The 20,583-nt window shown below is 49.3% G+C and overlaps 1 long non-coding RNA gene across 1 annotated transcript in view; it reads left to right on the forward strand.

Annotated features, from left to right (window-relative positions):
• Positions 1-4,925: 4,925 nt before the first annotated feature.
• LOC146797148 (uncharacterized) overlaps positions 4,926-20,583 on the forward strand; it is a 78,596-nt gene continuing 62,938 nt past the window's right edge. The window contains exons 1-3 of the long non-coding RNA XR_014969974.1: positions 4,926-5,019; positions 5,672-5,736; positions 5,844-5,883. This is a non-coding gene — a long non-coding RNA (uncharacterized LOC146797148). The remainder of the gene's footprint in view (positions 5,020-5,671; positions 5,737-5,843; positions 5,884-20,583) is intronic.

The following is a 20,583-nucleotide window of genomic DNA, read 5'->3' on the forward strand; positions in this document are numbered from 1 at the left end:
GAACTCCGCGCTCTCTGCCCAGGCCTAGCATAGAGTGCAGTGGCGTAGAGTAGATTGTTTCAGAGCGGAGTGGAGTGAAGCATGGTAGAGTATAGTGGTGCTGCGTAGAGCCCAGTTGCATAGAGTAGAGTTGAGTAGAGTAGAGTAGAGTCGTGCAGCATTGACTGCAGTGATGCAGAGGGGAGTGGCACAGAGTGGAGTAAAGTGTCATAGAGTACAGGGGTATAGGGGCATATTATCAAGCACGGCGTTACAATTATCGCCGCTTTAGCGGCAGTAAACTGCCGCTGAAGCAGCGATAATGGGCTTGATAATATGCCGCAGAGAATTCCCATAGAAGCCCAGGTTGACACCAGAACATGGGCTTCTATGGGAATTCTCCAGGGCATATTATCAAGCCCATTATCGCCGCTTTAGCAGCAGGTTTCTGCCGCTAAAGCGGCGATAATTGTAACGCCAATTCTTGATAATATGCCCCATAGAGTGCAGTGGCATGGAGTAGATTGTGTCAAAGTAGAGTAAAGTGGTGCAGGGTAAAGTGGATAGGTGGTGTGTAGAGTTGAGTGGTGCAGTGTAAAGTGGAGTGGTATAGTGTAGACCTGGGCGGTAAACTCCACTCCGCTTGTAGAGTCTTTCCCACTCTGCGTGGAGCGCGGAGTTCCAAAAAACTCAGCGTAGCAGCATGGAGCAGAGTTTTTCCTCTCTCACAGTGCTACAGTGTTACATTGGCGAGCGAGGAAAATCCAATACTGGACCACCTCCCGGCGAGATTTCTCAACGCAGGCGTTTGTGGCAGGCCCCTGCCGCTCTGGTTGAGAAACCTGCTGCTCTCGTTGAGAAAGATGCCGCTCGAGTAGAACATCCACGCAAGTGGCAGAGAGAGGCAGCGCCCTCTTGCACTGCACATGGTGCCATTCGGGCTGATTTTACAGCACGGGACAAACAGCCAGTGCTAAAAATCAGCATGACTTACCTCACTGTGCCGCTTGCAGAACTCCACGGAGTACAGCAGAGTTTTTTCATCATTTTGCAGAGTTCTTCGTAGCGGAACTCTGCCCAGGCCTTGTATAGTGCAGTGGAATAGAGTTGAGTGTTGCAGTGGAGCGGCTTAGAGTGAGGCGGAGTTGAGTGGCCTAGACTGGAGTGGTGTTAGTGCATTGGCGAAGAGTACAGTGGTACAGAGTAGAGTGGGGTGGAGTGCACTGGCATAAAGTAGAATGGTGCAGAATAGAGTAGAGAGGCACAGAATGAAGTGACACTGGGTGCAGTGTCATAGAGTGCAGTGGTGCACAGTAGATTTGAGTGGAGTAGAGTGCATTGGCATAGAGTGCAGTAGAGTGGCATAGAGTGGTGCAGCGGAAAGTGCAGTGGCATAGAATAAAGTGGCACTGTAGAGTGGCATAGAGTTCAGTGGTGAAGAGTGCAGTGCTGCAGTGTAGATTGGCGTAGAGTGCGTGCAGTGACGTAGAGTGCATTGGTATAGAGTGCAGTGGCGTAGAGTGGTGCTGCATAAAGTGACAGAGTGCAATGTTGTAGAGTCGGGTGGAGTGCAGTGGAGTAAAGTATAGTGGCGTACAATGCAGTGCTGAGTAGATTGGCATAGAGTGCCATGGCATAGAGTGAAATGGTTCTGAGTAAAGTGGGTCAGAGTGCAGTGAGGTAGAGTGCAATAGTGTAGAGTGCAGTGGCTTAGCGTGCAATGGTTCTGAGTAAAGTGGCTCAGAGTGCAGTGTGGTAGAGTGCAATAGTGTAGAGTGCAGTGGCCTAGCGTGCAATGGTTCTGAGTAAAGTGGCTCAGAGTGCAGTGAGGTAGAGTGCAATAGTGTAGAGTGCAGTGGCCTAGCGTGCAATGGTTCTGAGTAAAGTGGGTCAGAGTGCAGTGAGGTAGAGTGCAATAGTGTAGAGTGCAGTGGCCTAGCGTGCAATGGTTCTGAGTAGAGTGGCACAGAGTGCAGTGAGGTAGAGTGCAATAGTGTAGAGTGCAGTGGCCTAGCGTGCAATGGTTCTGAGTAAAGTGGCACAGAGTGCAGTGAGGTAGAGTGCAATAGTGTAGAGTGCAGTGGCCTAGCGTTCAATGGTTCTGAGTAAAGTGGCTCAGAGTGCAGTGAGGTAGAGTGCAATAGTGTAGAGTGCAGTGGCCTAGCGTGCAATGGTTCTGAGTAAAGTGGCACAGAGTGCAGTGAGGTAGAGTGCAATAGTGTAGAGTGCAGTGGCCTAGCGTGCAATGGTTCTGAGTAAAGTGGGTCAGAGTGCAGTGAGGTAGAGTGCAATAGTGTAGAGTGCAGTGGCCTAGCGTGCAATGGTTCTGAGTAAAGTGGCACAGAGTGCAGTGAGGTAGAGTGCAATAGTGTAGAGTGCAGTGGCCTAGCGTTCAATGGTTCTGAGTAAAGTGGCTCAGAGTGCAGTGAGGTAGAGTGCAATAGTGTAGAGTGCAGTGGCCTAGCGTGCAATGGTTCTGAGTAAAGTGGCACAGAGTGCAGTGAGGTAGAGTGCAATAGTGTAGAGTGCAGTGGCCTAGCGTGCAATGGTTCTGAGTAAAGTGGCACAGAGTGCAGTGAGGTAGAGTGCAATAGTGTAGAGTACAGTGGCCTAGCGTGCAATGGTTCTGAGTAAAGTGGGTCAGAGTGCAGTGAGGTAGAGTGCAATAGTGTAGAGTGCAGTGGCCTAGCGTGCAATGGTTCTGAGTAAAGTGGCACAGAGTGCAGTGAGGTAGAGTGCAATAGTGTAGAGTGCAGTGGCCTAGCGTGCAATGGTTCTGAGTAAAGTGGGTCAGAGTGCAGTGAGGTAGAGTGCAATAGTGTAGAGTGCAGTGGCCTAGCGTGCAATGGTTCTGAGTAAAGTGGCACAGAGTGCAGTGAGGTAGAGTGCAATAGTGTAGAGTGCAGTGGCCTAGCGTTCAATGGTTCTGAGTAAAGTGGCTCAGAGTGCAGTGAGGTAGAGTGCAATAGTGTAGAGTGCAGTGGCCTAGCGTGCAATGGTTCTGAGTAAAGTGGCTCAGAGTGCAGTGAGGTAGAGTGCAATAGTGTAGAGTGCAGTGGCCTAGCGTGCAATGGTTCTGAGTAAAGTGGCACCGAGTGCAGTGAGGTAGAGTGCAATAGTGTAGAGTGCAGTGGCCTAGCGTGCAATGGTTCTGAGTACAGTGGCTCAGAGTGCAGTGAGGTAGAGTGCAATAGTGTAGAGTGCAGTGGCCTAGCGTGCAATGGCACAGAATGGAGTGGCGCAGAGTGGAATAGAGTGGTGTAGACTGCAGTGGCGTAGAGTGAAATGGCATAGAGTGCAGTGCTATAAAGTGGAGCATCGTAGAGTGCAGTGGTGCAGAGTAGATTAGAGTGGCTTATTGTGGATTGATGTAGGATGCAGTGGCGTGGAGTGGAACAATGCAGAGTTCAGTGGCATGGAGTTCAGTGGCATAAAGTAGATTGGCAGAGAGTGCAGTTTTACAGAGTATACTGTCATAGAGTACCGTGGTGTATAGTGGAGTGGCATGGAATGTATTGGCATACAGTGCAGTGGACTAGAGTGTAGCGGCGCTGAGTACAGTGGTGCAGAGTAGAATAGAGTGGTGTAGAGTGCAGTGACGCAGAGTAGAATAGAGTGACGTAGAGTGCAGTGACAGAGTACAATGGCGTAGAGTGCAGTGGCATAGAATACAGCTGTGCAGAGTAGATTGGTGTAGAGTGCATTGGTTTGAGTAATGTGGTGTACAGTGCATTGGCACAGAGTGCAGTGGCGTAGAGTGGTCCTGGAGTAGCTTGTTTCAGAGTAGAGTGTAGTGATGCAGAGTAGATTAAAGTGACTTAGAGGGGTTTGGTATAGAGTGCACTGACATGCAGTGGAGTAGTACAGAGCAGAGTGCAGTGGCATAGAGTGCAGTGTTGCAGAGTAGAGTGGCATAGAGCAGAGTGGCGCAGAGTGGAGTGGTGTAGACTGCAGTGGCTAAAAGTGCAGTGGTGCATAGTAAGTAGTGTGGGGTAGAGTGCATTGACATAGAGTAGAGTGTAGTGGTGTGGTGTAGAGAGGCGTAGAGTGGAGTGGTGCAGAGAAGAGTGCAGTAACGCAGTGTGGAGTCGAGTGGCGTGTGAAGTGGTGCAGAGTAGATTGCAGTGGCGTGGAGTGAAGCAGTTCAGAGTAGAGTGAAGTGGGGTAACGTGGAGTATGCTTGATATGATAGCGTATGTAGTGAACGGCCACTACAGACAACGGCCACTACGGACAACACATTTTCAATTGAAATGACCATTACATGTGCACTCACATATAGTTTTACTGGTAAAAGTATACATCGCTCAAACGATAATGTGTGGAAATGTCATCAATCAAAACCTAAGGTATATAATGGGGTCTAAGGGAAAGTTTAATGACCTGCCACAGTTCTATTCCCCTAATCCTATAGTTGCAAAAGCCAAGCCTCTGCATTTTGCCTTTGTTGTGTTTTTGACACTGAGTTGTATTTATTAACTTCACAACCTCTCGTCCAGAATAATGAGCGGAATACTGGATCAAGATAATCTTAAGGCTTAAGCTGACCATAGGATTCAGTGGATCTGCTAATTACTATAAAAACTTTATTGTTTCTTGTCCATATTCAATGGAATAAGGTTGATACTTTTCCACTTTTTGTTCCTTCCTTTGTTTCGACTATTTACACCTGTTTGGTGCTATTCCGTTTTTACCCCGGTGCATGAAAAGGCCGAACCTATAGAATGTACTAGCGCTTTTGTGCCGAAATATAGCGGTGTTTTATTATTGACTCTGCTCTGGCCTCTAGATATTTTTCATCCAAAACACTATGCCAGGTAGAGCGCTGACATACAACGAACTACAGACGCCATTTCTATGACGTCATTTTGTAGTCCTTTGACGCGTTTACTACGAGTCAGGGGTCATGCGCTGACGCGTATTGAATGCGCTCGCGTTTGATGTTTATTGGTTTCCCAGGCTTTAAATACGCTCTCGTAACTTGCCCGGGTCACCTCCTTTTCCCTGACTCAGAAGCCACAACGAGGCAACGACGGATAGGTGAGGATATATTTCCAGAAACTCTGGTAACTTTGATGGGAGTTCATCTTGTATCGACTCCGAGTGACATGATTAGATAACATCACGGGTGCTCTTGTACCATATAGAACCCCTCTCTAAGTGCAGTGAGTTGTATTGCGAGGGATATTGCCCCATGGGTTTATGGTTTCTTGGTTTATTGTGCTCTGTAACTAAATGAGCATTTTCTTGATTTGCACTTGGTGCAACACAGAAGGTTCAACCATATATCATCACCATATAGATGCTCTTAGTTAATTTTACATTTCACCAATGAAGCACACAGATCTGAGAGAACTTTGAGATCCTGAGTGCCATTTAGGTGAACTACTATCGATTTAAAAAATGTGGCTTTGACTACGTAATTCCAAATGTATTTCTTAGAAACATTTTTATTAACAATAGGTGGCTATTTCACCACTCCCTTTTTTTTTTATTTTTTTTTTTACTTTTCACAGCCATTGACCACAGCACTGGGACTTTGGCTTGCTAATGTGTGAACATTGTGAATATACACATTAGATGTGTTGGTGCTAGTAGTTGCCTTTACTAGTAACTTTTTAAAGAGGCACAGTTTTCTTATATTACTGAAAGAATTTGATTACTGTAAGCTTACTCTGTCTTTCCAATACAGAGCGGGGCCTCTTAGTCCTGAGTAAGGTTCCAGGCGAGGTGAGGTCCGTTCCCTGATCATTATGGGTAAGCACTCATTGACAAGAGGAATGGTTAATATGTACATTTGGGAGTAAAACCATTTTGTTGATTCCTTTGGAGATTGAGACTATGTCTATATGTTTTCTTGACAGATGCCCACTGCATCCTTTTGAAGCGGAGGATTACATTAAGGTTGTATTAAATCCAACCTTTTGATGATAGTGAGATAAGCACATTTTATTTTTTCACTATTTTCTGTTGATACACCAATGCAGTAGCGAATATTTGACAACTAGGGTCCTGAAGAAAGCCGCAGGGAGAAATGGTTCCCGTCTGGCTGAAACATGTCGACCTTTCTAGACAGCAGTTATTTGTTTAACACTGCTTTTTGCACTGTTGTTTTATTTAGAGTGTGAGATTTATCCTTTCTTCATTATTAAATCAGTAGCGTCTTCTCACAACTCTATTTTAATACACCACTTTATTCTCTTCTAAGCACTGCACCTCCTTCAATTGTTCTATCACTTTGTATTCATATGATCTTCCTGCTCCAATCCTTTGATGATCCTGGACCAATTTGAGTGAGCTCACTCCAAACAAGATAATCTCTATGATCAAGAGATACATCTTACTCTGGATTGGATGACCAGATGATAGGATTGATCACATAGACAATTGATGGCTATCCAAGCTCTGCTCTAGGGTCTTTTGACGTCTTTCTCAACTTTTTCTACTCCCTTTTTTTGCAAATTTGGATTAATCATCTTTTGACCTATACATCTGCATACACTATAGGATTTTGTTAGACCCCCAGTTCCACTTGTTTTTTGGGAACGTCATCAGCCAGTGAATTTATTTGATTCAGCACAGTTCATGTACAGATATTTAAATGTTGTTGTGTCCCACAAAATACAACATTATACAGCCGTCCTCCAGCACCGCCCCCCCGCCCCCAGTAGCCAGCAGGATTGTCACATTAATCCTCTCCCTCTGAAGTCGGAGAAAGAAAAATAAAGACGTGGGGCTATATTAGCAAGGAATTGCGATAACATTATTGCCGCTGTAGCTGCAGGAAAGTGCCGCTAAAGCGGCGATAATGGGCTTGATAATTTGCCGCAGAGAATTCCAATAGAAGCCCGTGTTCTGGTGTCAACATGGGCTTCTAGGGGAATTCACAAGGGCATATTATCAAGCCCATTATCGCCGCTTTAGTGGCAGTTTCCCGCCGGTAAAGAGGCGATAATGTTATCGCCGTTCCTTGATAATATGGCCCCCAGTTCTCTGGCATTTGATCTCTGTCTTTGAATGGGCAGCAGATGTGACAAGATAAGACCCAGATGTAGAGGCCTGATCACAGAAAGCAAGTTTGTGGAAGAGAACGGTAAACAAAAATGGTGCAACAGGAGGTATGAACGTGAACTGCACAGCCTAAAGCAAATAAAGCCAGCAAATAGAAAGCCAGAACATGTGAGTTACAAACCACAAAGCCAATGGCAAGCAAGGGGTGGAATGCCTTCCTATGTCAACTTTCTGAATGTCTCTGCGATGTCTTTAGCAAACCTTACAGCTGTGCTGTCTGGTGGGCTGTGACCTAGTGAGAGTCCGGGTGAAACACGTGCTCAAGTTTCACGTAATAAAGTGTCAAATTCTCCAGAGCCTTCATCACAACAGCCACAGATGTTCTTACAGACTCGGTGCCAAGTATGACCGCTGTCTGCTGGAAGCAGCGCAACCTTCAAAAGCAATGGAAGCTTGAGACACACAGTATCCTTGAGACACACAGTAACATTGAGACACACAGTATCTTGAGACACACATTCTCCTTGAGACACACTGTATCATTGATGCATGATATCCCTGAAAAACTCAGTAGCTTGAAATACAAGGTAATTACTGACTCAAAAAAATGTAAGGTGCCCCAGACAGGCCTACTGAAGCCTTACCTGTGAGGCGCAGCTTGAGTCCTATGCACAGGAAGGATGTAAGGTACCCCAGACAGGCCTACTGAAGCCTTACCTGTGAGGCGCAGCTTGAGTCCTATGCACAGGAAGGATGTAAGGTACCCCAGACAGGCCTACTGAAGCCTTACCTGTGAGGCGCAGCTTGAGTCCTATGCACAGGAAGGATGTAAGGTACCCCAGACAGGCCTACTCAAGCCTTACCTGTGAGGCGCAGCTTGAGTCCTATGCACAGGAAGGATGTAAGGTGCCCCAGACAGGCCTACTGAAGCCTTACCTGTGAGGCGCAGCTTGAGTCCTATGCACAGGAAGGATGTAAGGTACCCCAGACAGGCCTACTCAAGCCTTACCTGTGAGGCGCAGCTTGAGTCCTATGCACAGGAAGGATGTAAGGTACCCCAGACAGGCCTACTGAAGCCTTACCTGTGAGGCGCAGCTTGAGTCCTATGCACAGGAAGGATGTAAGGTACCCCAGACAGGCCTACTCAAGCCTTACCTGTGAGGCGCAGCTTGAGTCCTATGCACAGGAAGGATGTAAGGTCGTGAAGGGTGAGGAGGGGGGTCAGGCCAGAGTGAAGACCCAAGGGTGTACGGTCATGAGTAGTGGTGTCAAGCTGAAGTGAAGACTCCAGGGTGTAAGGTCGTGACGGGTCAGGGCTCAAGTCCTAAAGAAAAAGAAGTGGGTGTACTCACCAAGTTAGGCAGAATGGGTGTCACTGCATGTGATATCGCCGTGGGTGACATCCCCATGCTGGACATCACAGGAAGTAGCATCACGGCATGTGATAATGCATGTGTCATCACAGGAAGTGGCATCACAGCCCATAATCTCACAGGAAGTGACATCAGGTCTTAAGACTTCACATATGTTTAGTATTTATTTATTTATTTATTTCTAAATTTCTAAAGCGCAAACAAATACCATAAATGGTGTCTCGGCGCTGGGCAGAAAAGGAGGCACGTCCTGTGCATTATTGAGTGAATAGCCATGTCTTCACTTGCCTTCTGAAGAGCAATAGTGAGGGGCTGGTTTTTATGTGATGGGGCAAGGAGTTCCAGAGCCTCGAGGCGGCCACCATGAAGCGTCTGTCTCCCCAGGTGACTGTTCTCACTCGTTGAATGCATAGTGAAGCGGATGAGGCTGATCTTAGCGCTCTTTTGGGAACGTACAGCTGCAGTGATTCCCTAAAGAAGTCGGGTCCTTGGCTGTTCAGTGCTCTGTATATAATGCACAGAGCCTTGAATTTAGTTCTCTTTTTTATTGGGAGCCAGTGAAGTTGGTAAATGACTGATGAAATCGGTGCAAACTTGGGTGTTCTGGTCAGGATTCGCGCCGCGGCGTTCTGCACCATTTGTAGCTTTTTGAGGACCTGCTCCTGGGCGTTCAGCAGAAGCCCGTTGCAGTAGTCCACCTTGGATAACACCAAGGAGGACATCAGGGTTTTCCCAGCAGACAGTGGTAGGTAGGGTAGTAGCTTTTTCACCTTCCGTAGCGTGAAGAGGAGACCACTGCGTTGGCGTGATTGGTGAAACTTAGTTTGTTGTCGAACACTTCTAGGTTTCTGACCTTAGAAACTGGGATAGGTGGATTGCCCATTTCCGATGGCCACCAGATCGGAGACCAAGATGGTTTTAGGTCTCCAAACACCATTACCTCGGTCTTATCGGTGTTTAGTTTTAGACAATTATTGTCCATCCAGTGACTAATGGCTCTCATACCGGTCTGAAAGTTGGCTGCTACTTCAATCCCGTTCTTATGTACTGCCAACACCAACTGGGTATCGTCGGCGTACGAAGTCACTCCCATTCCATGGGTTTTAATGATCCTCGCCAGGTCCGACACATAGATGTTGAAAAGTGTCGGACTCAGCGAGGATCCCTGGGGGACTCCGCATGGCAGCACGAACGTTGGTGAATAGAAGTTCCCCATCTTCACTGACTGTTCTCTATTGGCTAGGAAAGAGGTCAGAAGTTCCACAGCCCTGCCCTTTATGCCCATAGCTTTGACACGGTCGATCAGGATGTTATGATCGACCGTGTCAAAGGCCGCTGATAGATCTAGCAGGATCAGAACAGCCGAACCGCCCTGGTCCATGATCTGTCTGATCTCTTCAGAGGCCTTGATGAGCGCTGTCTCCGTTCCATGTCCTCTTCTGAACCCGAACTGGGTGTTATCCAACAGGTTATTTTGATCAATGTAGTTGGCCAGCTGTTTGTTTATGGCTTTTTCAAGAATTTTTGATGGGTAAGGGAGAGCTGCTATAGGGCGGTAATTTTTTAATTCCAAGGTGTTAAGAGTTGGTTTCTTTAATAGAGGCTTTATTATTGCAGTTTTCCAATTTTGGGGATATGTTCCTGTCTCACAAATGGTGCTGCAGATGTTCTCCAGGATTGGTGCTACTACATCAGATGTTAGTTTGATAATGGTTGGTGGGCATGGATCAAGAGGGGATCCTGACATGGTGGTTTTAATGAGGTCTTTTATTTCTGTTAGTGATGGGGGGATAAATTCGTTCAGAGATGAGGACGTGAGTTCTATGTTCTTGGTGTCGTCTGACAATTCCTCATTCGTGAGGTTGTTAAATTTATCGAAAATTTCAGTTACCTTGGTCCTGAAGAAGTCGGCCATTTTATTGCAAAGGTCTTGGGAGGTTTCTGTGATATTGGCTGTTGGTATCGTTGTTAATGTAGCCACGGTCTGGTATAGTTGCTTACTGGAATTCTGTGCTCTTTCTATCTGTTCACAGAAATATTTGCTTTTTTCCTGTCTTAGCGTTTTCCTGTAGTCTGATAGCGCTTGTTTGTATCTTTCTTTGTCGTTGTTATCATAGTTGACTCGCCAATGCCTTTCTAGATTGCGGCATTTCTGTCTCTCTATTCTTAGCAGTTCGGAGAACCATGGGGCTGATGGTGTTGCACGATTAGACCGCACTCTTTTTAGAGGCGCTACTTGATTTAAAGTATCTGTAAGCCATTGGTTATAATTATTTGCTGCTAGTTGAGGGTCAGATACTGGGGGTGGTTTAGTGTTTCCGAGAGTTTCGGCTAAGGTGATCGTTTCTATATTTTTCCAATCCCTGCAGAGCCTCTATTGTTTTTTTGCCGAGGGTTGATTTTTGTGTTTTTTAACACTAACGCAGAAAACCACCACTGCGTGATCTGACCATACAATTGGAGTTACAGTAGGGGGAGCAATGGCCGGGTTATTCGTGAACAATCCGTCAAGAATGTGGCCTGCTTTGTGTGTAGGTAAGGTGACCAGCTGGTTTAGGCCGGCTGCCTTAAGGTCCTCAATCAAACTCAGAGTATCTTTGTCTAGGGTGTTTTCTAGATGAAAGTTAAAATCTCCGAGTATTGTGAAGTCAGAGACTTCTGGCACAGTTTCTAATAAAGTGCTGATGGATTGGAGAAATGGTGTTCGGGCCGCAGGGGGGCGATAGAGCAGGACTCCATTGAACACTTGGGTGGGGGAAAGCGTGATGGAGAAAGATAGTGTTTCAGCCGGGATAGTGGCTGAAGTTCCAGTTTTTACTGCTAGATTTTGCAGTAGGATTATGGCGAGGCCGCCTCCTTTTTTTCCGGCCGGTCTGTCTTGTCTGACAATGTAGTAGCCCTCAGGGACGACTGTCACGAGATCGGGGTCAGAAGCCAAGTCGGCCCATGTTTCTGTTATGAACAGAATGTCTAATTTGTGTGCCGATATTAGTTCGGCCACCTCTTCTTTGTGTTTGCACATAGATCTCGCATTCACTAGTGCGCATTTAATGCTTATAGTGTCTTTATGTGGTGCTCCAGGAATTGTATGTCTATCATGAGTACATTTAAGCACATTACAATATTTAACAAACTTATGTTTTCATTGGGGTTGTGCCAAAATATTAAAGCAACCCTCACGCAAAATCTGGGCCTCAACTTATACATTTCTTTTTTTAAACCCTGCCACAAAGACATTGGCAACCAGGAGAAACATGGCTGTAAATCTGATTTGCTTAACTGGTTGCAAAGTCTGTAATTAAAAACTCTTGTGGGGTTCAGGCACCTGCTGCAGAGAGCCTTGTAGGCCCAGTAAATCCAAGGGAACAATAATAATGGTAAGGTGTAGGAAGTGGCTCATAAGGTAACTCAGAGGTTAATGCATTTGCTGGAGAGATCTGTGTCTTGTCTAGTGCTAGTTTTTAATCAAAGTAGCACATAGGGTTAATGCGTCTCCTGCAAAGCACATTATGTAACATGCAGCTGGCAGATTTGTATTTTATGTAAACGGGCTAGTGGGATATTGCTTTTAAGACAGAGATCCTATTGTTACCTGCAGTTCATAAATTGTAATCCGTCTGCTATACCATAGTGAGCTATGAAGGACACGTGACCTTGTAACCCTCATTGTCTTATATAACACATCGTGTACATTGATTTACACACATAGGATTTATTGTCCATGTATAATGTGTACGTGTGATGTAAAGCGCCCTGACACCCTGCATTGGGGTGAGTAGCGGCACCACTCATCGCAGTGCAGGGTGTCGGAGCGCTTTCCCTCATACGTACACAAATAATTATTTAGATTCCCCTATTTTTTTAATATCTTTTATAGTGCTTTAGCACTACTGTAGTGCTAAAGTGCAATAAAACAAAAAAAACAAAATTGTGGTGTTTAAATTCTTATTTGTATGATAACTGGGGTCACCAACACACCTGACGTTCTTACAGTGCATGCATATGTCCTGTACACAGGGTCTGAACAAAGCCAAAAGCTGCCTCTCTTAAGTATGAGTGAAGTGCTAACAAGCTGTGAGCTTGTGTTTCCCTCCAGTGCATCTAGGTGTGAGGCTCCTGACTGCTCACAGCCAGGATACTCCAACAAAAGGAGGGCTGATGGCCCCTTAACTCCGGCTTGTGTTATGGGGAAGCTGGAATTTGATAAGCCGTTTGCCCACCTGTACTTTATTGCTCAGAAGGAAAGCAGACAAGTGTAGGCGCTGCTGAATGTGTCTCGGTATCTCAAAATTGCACCGCAATGAGTTCTCCATATTTCTATGAACGTGGCCTCCCGGTCAGCTTCGCAGCAGGGTCCTCCCGCCCTCCACCATGCTCTGGTTGCTCCTTCTCCGCGTGTCTGCATCTCCCCTGCCACCACGCGATGTGTTCACCATCGCACCCTTCCCCCACCTCTCCTTTGTGCCCTTGTACTTCTCCCCACAGCTCCACATTGAAATCTCTGCCATCCGTCTTGCTCCCGTTGCTTTCTTCCACCTGCCCCACCCTACGTGTTGCTTCTCCCTACCACCACCCTCTGTGTTGCTTCTCCCTACCGCCACCCTCCGTGTTGCTTCTCCCTACCGCCAACCTCCGTGTTGCTTAAAGTGTTGCTCCCTCATTTCTTCCTCCCCCACCAACATATTGTATCTTTTTCCAGCTTTTGTGTTTTTTACTTTGATTTTTTATTTGCAGTGAAGTTATTATATTTGCATACCACTATTGCCAATGGAATTAAAAGGCAAGAGTAAAAAACATTGTCATTTTCAACCCCAACAGCTCTAGCTTTAACAAATGCGAGACCAATTGCATCGGAAATTGAATCGGTCTCACATTTGTTGGGGTTGGAGTTATTGGCATTATAAAGGCCAATGTTTTTTACCTAGCCATGTGCAGGGTGCAGTACCATATGTGGTCAATAGAGAGGTCTTATGGGACCTTTTTTGGCCACACATAGTACTGCACCCTGCAAAGTTGGAGTTATTGGCATTATAAATGCCAATGATTTTTACCTAGCCATGTTGAGGGGGAAGTACCATATGTGACCAAAATAGGTCCCTCATTTGGCCACATATGGTACTGCACCCTGCAGAAGATATGGTAAATCCACCCTACCCATAATGCATTGCATAAAAGACAGTACCACAAGTACATTCAAATAGCTATGTGCATATATACAATCAGTATCTTAGAAATGTGACAAAAGAATTATTATATTAATTCTGGATTAGGTTGTACTCTGTGCGGAGCTGATAGAGGGATATTTTTAGAACGTCTCACATAAACACGAGAAGCGCTAGTGAGTGAAGTAACCACTGCCAGCCTTGCCTAGGACCAAGCATGTGTCCTGCCTGGAGCCCTTTAAGAAAAATATGCTCTGAGGCTGTAATTTAAACCTAGGGAGTAACAATACATGTAACTAGGGGTGTCCTCATGGGTGGTTACAAGAAGAGACAAGGCGGTACTAACAAGGGACTACTAAGCCTATTGACCAATGAAAAGCCACGATTTACAAAGGACAGGAACAGGAGCCAATTACAAAGGTGGCCATAAAGTGGGTGGAGCTTTATACCCATATCCTGAATACCGCATGTCTCAAAAAGACAGCACAAGCGCTGCCTAGGCGAGACCTAAATACAGCGCCTGCTAGGAGCACTACAAAATGACATGGGTGCCCATATTTTTTTTATTTTTATTTTTGTCATTGTCAGCCATGCTGCACAGCATCTGGGGTGTCCAGCACCCCCAGAGTTGTTCTTGATCTGGATAACATTCAGCCATAGGGGCTGGAGCATGCCGGAGCTCAGACGGTGAAGGAGCAATAAGTAGACCTTTAAACTTTGTTTTTATCTTGCCATATTTGTTGCAGTTCATACAGGTCACATGTCAGGGTATGTCTTCAGACAAATGCCTTCCATTCTTTGAACACAGAGATTGGTGATTTCTTTTCATTCTCTGACTGCAAAGTGAGATGATTTTGTAAAGTGAACTATGAGTCAATCTTGCTGGGGTGGAGGGAGTGTGAAAGGAAACCCTGTAGAATGTCAATGTTATTCTAACATACAACAGCATTTAAATACGGGAAAATGAACTGCGCTATTATGTCAAAATATATGAGTCATCGGGAAAGCCGACACGATGCACCTTTGTTTTTGTTATTCTGAATTGTCACAGAAGCAAAGATTTGAACAGGAACAAAACAAAGCAAGACGCTTTACTTGGTGATGCTCAAATGATAAATATTTGATGAAGCCCGATTTCCACATAATATTGTTAGTGCACTATATATTTTTATCTGTGAAACTGCATGTCTGTGCCAATTCAGTGGTCACTTTAATGTAAAATATGCTGTCTCTAAACGACAGTGCGCTACCATACCATGCTTCAGTATTATAACACTGGGCTCCTAAATTTACTAGGAACTATACACTCACCTGCCCCACTCTCCTGCCGAACGGGCGTGGGTCATTTGCTACGCTTGTTCTTTGCGCGGCGCTTGGATATTGCACAATCCCTAGGACTTCAGTGCTGTAATATTGCTACCCCCCCCCACACACTCTGTTCTAGCACCTCTGTATTCAGCTGCCTCTATCGCCCTTGGTCCAGTTCCATCTGTGGCAGACAGAAGGACAAAGGAGTTGGCATCTGTCCCACTGTCCACCCACAAACATGATCAGAGCCGGGTCTGGTGGCTCAATGCTCCCACTGCAGGGGCCTGTGTTCCACCTCATGGTTGCAGGTTCAAATCCCAGTGGGTCCACTTGGCCTTTCATCCTTCTGAGGTCGATAAAATGAGTACCATTGAGTTGGGTAGTAATACACACGTGTTATTCAGTGCCAAGATGCTCTTGGGTGAGTGTTCCTTTTACAAATCCACATATTATATTATGGTATCAGCTAACGGACCTTCTCCCACATTCATTGAGAGTGATAGAGAAGGGGGGCAGCTGAAAGCCCCCCTGGAGTGTGGTGGAAGGGGTGGGAGTGTAGAGACAGGGTTGAGGTTTACTCCTCCCCCCCCCCATGTAGGATCTCTAGCTCATCTTCGACAAGGGGTGTAAAGTGCAGCAGGAGAGGCACAGGGTCACACACTTCCCTTCAACACGAGGAGAGGGCGGGGGGGTTTCAGGCAGCTTTTCACTGGCCCGTGGATTAAGCCTGGGAGACAGGGTTAGTGTGTCCCATCCCCAAGCTGTGGGCAACGTCCGGAGAGGGGGCGCAGAACTCTCTAGGGTCTCGGGCAGTTCAGCTTTATAGTGCTGGGGGGGGGGGGAGTAACAGTGCCCTCCCCCTCTTTCACTAGGTCAGGAAATAGAAGGTTGGGGGGCTTATTTACAAGCCAGTTGCGCCACTGGTGCGCCACTCTTAATATGGGAAAAAGTGACATACCGTTGGCACAAGGATTCTGGGGTGCATTTCAGCTTTGTTCCGCGGCCTCGGCACAGGACCAGGGTGCTCCTGAGCTGGCCCGCGGGTCCGAGCTGAAGTCCATTTTCAATGTAAATCAGGTCTCCGCCTTCATGACAACATGACATTGACATGGACCTGCCGGGGTTTGAACCTGCAACCAGGACGTCAAACAAAGGCTCCAGCAGTGGATGTCTTAGCTCGCTGAGCCACCAAATCCTTGTTAGGAGCAACTCGCATGTCTCCGTCACAGATTCAAGTGGGGCAGGAAGTTTGTTTCCTGTGGAACTTTCATTCAACCTTCACTGCTGAGCTGTGAATGCCACCTCCGAAGCACATTGGATATATGAAATACTTACTTAATGTTGGTTACAAAATGCCTTTTTGCAAAACACAAGGTGTCCTTGTTGGACAGGCCACACGAAGGGCTTGCTCCCTCCCCGCACGACAGGGCCCGAGCTCCGGCCCACCAGGCATAACCCACGGAAAGCACCTGTACCCCGTCTTCCGACGGACCTTCTGCCCTCGGACCTCTACTCATCACGGGGCCCAGCCCCACCGGCTCCCCCGGCCGGTTCAAGCCGCCATCTTGGGCCCTGCACCACGAGGCCGCGTGGCCTCGGCCCGACCCTAACCCCGGGCCTGGCCGGCCCCGACATCCCGGCACCACCCTCCACCCAGGAGGTGAGCGGACCACTTGGCAGGTCAATGGGAGAACGAAGTGTCAAGAGCTCTTCCCCCGCCAGGTGCCGATCGCCTCCAGCTCCCCCAGGCGCTGGCTCCACCCCCTGCTGGGTGTCTGGACACCTTCATCCCGGGCCCTCCGACCTCCAAGTGCGAGGGTCCGGACATCAAAGGGCGCCTGCCCTATAACTGGGGCAACTCCGGAGCAGGAAGGCAGTTGTATCCTGGAGTCGAGAGACACCGAGAGAACTCAGCCTTGACGGACTACTGGCGCTGCCATAGCCCGCTCTTGTGAACCATCGTCCTGCCTGCTGGCGCTGCCGCGGCCTTCTGCAACATCCATCCTCGTCGGGACCTGCTGGCGCTGCCGCGGCCCGTTGTAACGACCATCCTCGTCGGGACCTGCTGGCGCTGCCGCGGCCCGTTGTAACGACCATCCTCACCGGGACCTGCTGGCGCTGCCGCGGACCGTACATCGACCATCTTTCCGGGACCTGCTGGCGCTGCCGCGGACCGTGTACCGACCATCTCAACCGGGACCTGCTGGCGCTGCCGCGGCCCGTACCAACTAAGCCACCAAGCTCGAGGATTGTGAGCTAGTCATCATCGCATCCGAACTACCTGACTGGTAGACAGACTGTCCCGCTACCCCTTACCCTGCTTTGAGAGACTTGAATCGAGGGGACCCCTGAGTCCAGACCTCCTTGTACCATTCAACCGTACCTTAAGAAGTGCTTATAAAGAACACTGAACCTTATCCGTGTGTGGTATCTGTCTGTGGGGGGGGAAGTTACTTGTCTGTACGATCGCTGGAGACGGCTCTCCCCGGAGACCTCTCCTCCTGACCCCGGCCGACCCTCCCGGTCCATCTACCCTTTCTAACATTGGTGGCCAGCGGCGCGATCCGAATCAACGCGTAATCGTACAGAGAGTAGCTCACCCCACGACAAAAACACGATGTCAGCCAAAGATAGCAGCTCCACCGAGAATTTCCAAATGGATAAATTAGAAGAATACAACCACCGCGAACTGAGACAATTCTGCATAGAACTTGGCATTGCTACCATCGGCCTGAGTACCAAGGATGATCTAAAGCACGCCCTAGAGTCGTGGACAGAAACTGGGGTCGCCGGACCCTCCGACCAAAGCAGCATCACACCAGAGGGGAACGCCACGGCTCCCGAGGAGCGGGGAACGGGCCTCTCGCAGGAGGAGATCCGAGAAAGAGAAAGAACCAGATTGCACGAGTTGGAAATGGCACGACTCAAGATGGATGGGGAACTCAAGTTAGCTGAACAGAAACTCAACCTCGAGCATATGCGGCTCCGAGATGAACGAGAAGAGAAGCAGAGACAGAGAGAGCTGGAGGAGAAAAAAATAACGCTCGAGCACGAGCGCCAACTAGCGGAGATAGAACTTCGGAAACAAAATAAAGAACTGGGGGTGCCTGAGCGACCACACACCCCGGGGCCAATCGAGAAAAAAGTCCACATCCCCAAGGATGTTGTCCGCGAGTATGTCCGAGAAGACGACATACAACAGTGGTTTAAAGCCTACGAGATCGCCATGACCTCCCACCGGATCGACCGGAGTGATTGGGGAGCCGGACTTTGGGGGAGGTTTATCAACGAGGGTCGCGATGCCCTACTGCAGCTCCCAGATCACCAAATGTCGTCCTACGACCACATGAAGGCTGCCCTCCTCACCCGCTACGGCCTCACACCCGAGATGTACCGCCAGAGGTTCAGAGATTGCACCCGGATCCCAGGTACAACTTGGGTAGAATACGTGAACTATTTCAGCCGTGCCTTCGAGGGTTGGATAAAGGGGAGCCATGTCACCACTTACGAACAACTCTTTAACCTTATGGTATGGGAGCACCTGTCGAACAACTGTTTCGTCGAGCTCAGGCAGCACCTCCTCGACAGTAAGCTGACTGACCCTCGGCAGCTCGCCGCCGAAGCTGACCGATGGGAAAGCACCCGAGTGGGCCGGAGGGGGCCACACGAACAGAACAGAAGCAACCAAGGCCAGCACCGTCCTCGGGGAGGAGGAGGGGGCCAGGGGCGAGGGAGAGACGCCTTGCCAGCAACACCCGTGGCCAGCACCCCGCCTCCGGCCGGCCGGGGCAACCCCCCGTGGCGTCCTGGGGTCCGAGCCAACGTCACGTGCCACCGATGCCAGCGAGTCGGCCACTACGCCAATGACCCGAGCTGCCCGCAGAACCAAACACCCAAGCCCCGCCAGGTAGCTGCCGCCGCCCTGGGGGAAGAGCGATTATCGGAGGAACCAGAAGAGTATGAGCCGGCCCAGCAAGAGTGGGAACCGGCCGCCATGGTCCTGGCGTGCTTAGGGGGAAGAGACATGGTCCCGCGGGCTCCCCTACCCGCTAACACCAGGAAATACGGTCAGTGGGTGACCATTAATGGACAGCGAGCCGAGGCCTTGCGTGACACAGGCGCCAGTGTGACGGCCGTCCGCTGTCACCTGGTGAAGCCCGAGCAGATCCTGCCGAACATTCTCTGCCCCGTCCGCTCGGCAGACAACTCTGAGAGTATGTGTCAAATGGCCTGCGTCCCATTCGAATGGGGAGGGGTCTCCGGCCTGTTGAAGGTGACGGTCCGGGACGATGCCCCCGTGGACTGCCTCCTGGGGAATGACCTCGAGAGTTCCCCGTGGGCCACCGTTGAGAGAAGAGAGCACCTGGGGATGCTGGGCCTCCCGGACTGGGCCTGCATAACCACCCGGTCCATGGCCGCCCGTGCCGTCCCCTGATCAGAAGAACCGGAATGGCCAGCACCTCCGCCCCCGGTCGCCCCAGTAGAAGACAACGACGAGGCCAGCCTCCCAGACCCGACGACCGAAGGGGACGCGCAACCCCAGGACCTTCCTGACCTGGTTCAGTGGCGTCAAGAAGGGGGGCCCACTCAAGAACAGTTCCGCCAGGAACAAAAGACCTGTCCCTCCCTCGAGGGACTCCGCCAACAAGCCAGCGCCCAGAACGCAGGGGACTCCACCGGAACTCACTGGGTCTACTGGGATAACGACCTGCTATACAGCGAGCAAAGAATCGCCGAGCTGGGGGCCGGTCGAGTACTGGTGGTACCTCTCCGCTTCAGAGACTTTCTGCTCAACCTGGCCCACGATGTCCCCCTGGCTGGACACCTGGGCCAGGACAAAACGTACAGCCGCCTAGTGACCCACTTTTTCTGGCCGAAAATGAGGAACGACGTCCTGAACCACTGCCGATCTTGCCCCACATGCCAAGCCAGCGGGAAGAGTGGTCGGAAGCTGAAAGCCCCTCTGCAACCCTTCCCTGTGGTCACCACCCCGTTCGAGAGGGTGGGGATAGACATTGTGGGGCCTCTGGACCCCCGCACGGCACAAGGACACAGGTTCATCTTAGTACTGGTGGACCATGCCACCCGCTACCCCGAGGCGGTGCCCCTACGGACCGTGACAGCTCCGGTGGTTGGCCGGGCCCTAATGGGGATCTTCTCCCGGGTAGGCTTCCCCCGAGAAGTCGTCAGCGACCGAGGCACGAACTTTATATCGAAATACATGAAGTCCCTCTGGCAACAATGCGGGGTCACCTACAGATTCACGACCCCCTATCACCCCCAAGGGAACGGACTAGTGGAGCGTTTTAACCGCACTCTCAAGGGGATGATTGGGGGATTGGAAGAGCCCCTCCGTCGCCAGTGGGATGTACTACTCCCGTGCCTCCTCTTCGCCTACCGAGAAGTTCCCCAGAAGTCCCTCGGCTTTAGCCCTTTCGAACTCCTGTACGGGCACCCTGTGCGAGGGCCCCTCAGCCTAGTAAAAGAAGGCTGGGAGATGGCCCCCCTAAAGACCCCTCCAGACGTCTTCAAATACATCCTGGCCCTACGCAATCAGACCCGGCGCTTCAGAGAGATGGCCAAGGCGAACCTCGAGGCCAGCCAGGAGGACATGAAGAGGTGGTATGATCACAATGCCTCCTCCGTTGAGTTCGAGCCTGGACAACAAGTAATGTAATGTAATGTAATGGGGTTTTTATAAAGCGCAGGTTGCACTCCAGGGAGCATCTTTGCGCTATAGAGAAGAATCA

This window comes from Triturus cristatus, chromosome 10 (genome assembly GCF_964204655.1).
Source record: "Triturus cristatus chromosome 10, aTriCri1.1, whole genome shotgun sequence".
NCBI classification, from domain to species: Eukaryota; Metazoa; Chordata; class Amphibia; order Caudata; family Salamandridae; genus Triturus; species Triturus cristatus.